A 4,613-nucleotide genomic window follows, 5' to 3' on the forward strand; every position below is an offset into this window, starting at 1 on the left:
TACATCTCATCAAGCCCCAGAGGCAAGCAGGATATTTGCTAGAGCCCCAGATGCTGTCACTTGGATGCTTTCCAAGCATGAAAGCTTGGGGGGAAAAAAGCATCGCTTTTGTTTGAATGAACAAGTGTTGAGAAGGATCCCCTGGCACCCGCATCTTCTTCCCTTGTGGCCTAGAAATACACCACCTCTCCACCACCGCTTGATGCCGGGCTGGCATCACTGCTGCAGTGTTTTGTTACTGTCACGTTCTTCCATTTCTCTAGAGCCTATGATAAGCATCCAAGTTAAACCGAGGCCTCAAATTTCTGATGCTTCCAAGCAATATTGATAATGAGTCTTATACTGCGGTGTGTCATTTATTCAAACATCTCTCAAAGCACCAAACAATCTACACATGCAGGGATTATTTCATCCATCACTGAAATTCAGCCACCTGTAAGCAGTGGCTGTACTGTGGTACACAACGACATTACTCAGTGGTTTGGGGCAGAGAAAGCTGAACTGAAAAGCCAAGAGGGACCTTTTATGGTAGGGAAAACTATATTAAACTGTATGTTTCTTCCCAGTGGAGCAGGAGTAGTGCTCTTGTTCTTGTAGAAGCTGATGAAGAACTGGTAATTGCCTTCAGCAGTCAAAGCTTTGGTGCTACCCGTTACAGGAGGAGCTACTTGTCAGTGTGTAACAGGACCCACTTTGTTTTGCTGTCGTATCTAAAAATGCTGGTCCAGACAGCCTGTACCCTGCCCGGCTGTGGCTGAGTCCATGGCAGCCAACACAGTTGTGCTCCCTAATGCTGGGACCCCCAGTGGATTCACAGACATTGGACACACCAGCAGCTGGTAACTTGGAGGCAACAGCCTCACGGGGAGCATTCGGTCACTCATCAAACAATGGATTAAACTTTCCAGGCACATCCCTTGCAAAGGACACTTGACCTCTGTTTAAGAATGGACACCGGTAGAGGTCAAGGAAATATGAATAGAGATTTCTTTTGGTGCATGGGAATTAATAAATTTCATCACAACAGAAGAATACATAAATGGAGTTGCCGGCTTCCCTGGCTCTTACGAAAAGATCCTGATTTATATGAAACTGAAACCTCGGTTTGTTGCTATAGGTGGTGAGGCGAGGGTGGGTTTGTGACAGGTACCAGCGACGGGGCCCTACAGGAGAAGGCGCCTTGCAGCGGGGCTGTGCTACGGCCCGCTGGCACCACCGCGACCTGGTCCTTGGTACCATGCTCCAGATGCAGCTGGTTAGTGCTGGGGGAACACCTTCATCAGCTGGGTTGGTACAGGGGAGCCCCGCGGAAGGGGCTGCGGCACAGTGTGGTGCAAAGAAGATGTGACTGTGGGAGAGAGTAACCGGGGGAGTGCCCTGCTCAGCGGGTGAAGCTTGGGGAGCCCCCAGGCTGCCTGGCAAACCATTGAAACGAGCCTAGCAGCACCCCAAAGCAGCACGCGTTTCCCAAAGGAAGATGATAAGAGCTAGCACCAGAAGTATGGCTTCTTGAACTGCTACGTTTCCCAAAGGAAGATAAGAGCACCAGAAGTATGGCTTCTTGAACTGCTTGTAAAAAGATAGGTCCTTACAATATAAACGTAAGTCCATTCTTCTGCTGTAATTCCATCACTGCAATCAGGTTACTCCAGGCTTTAAATTGTCCTTGAGCACAAAGAAACTTCAAATAAGAAAGAATCTTTCATTTTTCATTTTAGGATATTTGGGCCAAATTCTTGGTGTAGGTGAAAAATTCTTTCTTATTTTGGGATATTTGGGCCAAATTCTTGGTGTAGGTCAGGTACAGTCAAGCGGTACTGACTTGTGCACTTGAAGGTTTGGTTGATTTTTCTATGTAAATTTTACTGCTGTGTTATGCTTAGATTTCTAACACTCAGTTTATCAATTTAAAATATCCCTCCAAACTATGAATTCTAATTAATAATTATTCATTGGTACTTTTTTAACGATCAACCAATGATCGTTTATCATCAACCAACAGCTGCATCATCTCAAGGCCTCGAAGTGATTTGTGTTAATGAATTAAACCTCAGAGGAGAGAAACTAGTTTGGTTCCTAGGTGTTCAACACAAAACCTTTTTAAAAGAGTAGACAATCCCACAGCGTAACACTTTAAGTTGGGGAATGGAGAATAATAATGTATCCAATTGAAAGTGCAGGGGAATTCAGAGAGGAAAAACGTGATTACCTGATCTGGAAAGAAGCCAGACACAATGTTTAAAATCTTATTCTTGGGAAATGTGTCTTGGAATCCTTAATGACTGCAGGATCATAAGACATGGCACATGTTTTCTGTGCTTAGAAACTAAAAGAAAAAGAAAGACAGGGGAAATCTGTATTTTTTTTTTCCTTCCTGATTCTAGAAATATCTGATATTTCAGAAACCAGCGTAACACATGCATGGAGTTATGACCCAGTGTAGAGCAAAAGCAGGAAGATGAAAGACCACTCCAAAATGAAAATCAGTCTTCAATGCTCACAAGGGGAAAAAAGGAAAATTAAATAAGAAATTCACTTTCATTAATGCGATCTGCAGAAACAGCTGAAGAAAAATAAAATGCCTTTGTTTCCTTCAAGCTCTGACGGACGGGCCTCCCCTCCTGGCACGAGCCGGCACGTGAGCCCTGAGTCACCCCTCTGGCCCCAGCGCTCCTCCTTTCCCCTCGGGGCATCAGGACGTTCCAGATCCCAACAGACTCCAGACACAGAGATGATATTTCTAACATGCTAAACTTTCCATGTTGCTTAAATATCTTTATGTATAGCCAGAGAGACTGGAGTCCCGGCAGGGCAAGCGGGGAGGGGGAAGGCGGAGAGCGGGCAGGATTCATGTGCTTCGGGTTATCCGCCCAGCCCAGGCACAAGGGGAAGTAGTTCTGTGCCGGAAAGATTTTAGCAATTTACTCTCCCATGGTAGAGATCACGTGCTTGGGTTATCCGCCAGCCCAGCCCAGGCACAAGGGGAAGTAGTCCTGTGCCGGAAAGCTTTTAGCAATTTACTCTCCCATGGTAGAGAGCAGGACTAGCCTTAGTCTTCTAAAGATGTTCTTTCTCTGGCAGGGCAAGCGGGGAGGGGGAAGGCAGAGAGCGGGCAGGATTCACGTGCTTTGGGTTATCCGCCAGCCCAGCCCAGGCACAAGGGGAAGTAGTCCTGTGCCGGAAAGCTTTTAGCAATTTACTCTCCCATGGTAGAGAGCAGGACTAGCCTTAGTCTTCTAAAGATGTTCTTTCTCTAGTCTGCATTGAATGTGAGGTACACGAAATTTAGGGTCGGTCAAGTTTATGGCATTAAGAAGTCGGCGCTGGACACGTGACGGGATGCTAGTATCAGTTTCAGTAGTAGCCGCTTTCTCCGTAATAGTGAGCGACGAGCTCGTGTACAATGAGTCTGGGGGGAAACAAAAGCCGAGTTCAGAAGTACTTGTGATGCTAATTAATTATAAATCCATTGCCGATAGAATTAAAGCTGTACAAGCAGCTCTCTTACTCATGCAAATGCAGGTTTGAGAATTGGAAAACCATTTTTTTTGCAACAAGTGAGAAGCAGTTTTTCAAAATTTTAAGTGACTTGAAAAGTTGATCCAACAGCTTTTAGATTCACGTGTTTCATGTGACGCACACCATGAGGTTTCAATTAGCTTTTGAGCAATCTTAAACTGAAAAGCAATGCAACCAAACAAAAGGTTGTTTTAAATAGAAACTATTATTGCCTCATTTGTTAACCATCAAAATGAAATCGCCGAAAACTCATCAAATATGTTTGGTCAACCCAAAGCTGTACTTTGGGAGGGGCATTTGTCTGAAGGCTTAGTGCGATCACAGCCAGAATATTTCTGGGGGCAGAAAAAGGCACCGTTATCATTGTTACCTTACAGACAGAAGCAGCGAGTCTGAAAATCGCAGTCACCCCGGAGGAAAATAACACTCCGGTGCCCGCTGTGACTCCAGGGGAGAGCTGAGCCCGTTCCAGCCACTTTGCTGCAAACCCTGCTCCATGCGTTACGTCGCCTTCAGAGCGTCCTGCTGGGGGGGTAATTTGTGGGTTCAGCTCAAGTGCTTTAATTAGCAGCAGATGAACATCCCTGAAAAAATGGCAGCAGCTAATGAGGATGGTGAGTTTCTAGATGGGAAGGGGATGGAGGCATCATCCGAGGGCCGCAGGAGTCAGTGGGAGAGTTTATTTAATTTGATGGCTTTTGTAGAGGTCTGAGGTGAGAGGGGGGCAGGGGGCTCCTCAGATTTGGAGCTGGATGAGACGACTTCCATTTTTGGGCCATTTTCTCTTGTAAAAACAGCTTGGATCTGGCCCAGCTGACCCCCACCACCTCTCAAAAGGTGCTGCGGCATGTTTTGAATCGGACCCGCATTTTCTGTCCTTTCCTTTCTGTGCTCACCGGTAACCAGCGCAGCACCCGAGCCGCATCCCCTCGGCCGAACCTGCCCTGTTTGTGACAGATGACTTAGGACCAGATTTGCTGGGTTTCCCTTCTTCCAGCACAGTCCCCCGTGCCCGACGGGAGCAGCCGGCGCCGCGGCGGATGCCTGCTCGCCCCTTTGCACCCAGCGGCGGGGGCTCCTCCCCCCGCCCACAA

Source organism: Aptenodytes forsteri, unplaced genomic scaffold (genome assembly GCF_000699145.1).
Source record: "Aptenodytes forsteri isolate BGI_AS27 unplaced genomic scaffold, ASM69914v1 Scaffold325, whole genome shotgun sequence".
NCBI classification, from domain to species: domain Eukaryota; kingdom Metazoa; phylum Chordata; class Aves; order Sphenisciformes; family Spheniscidae; genus Aptenodytes; species Aptenodytes forsteri.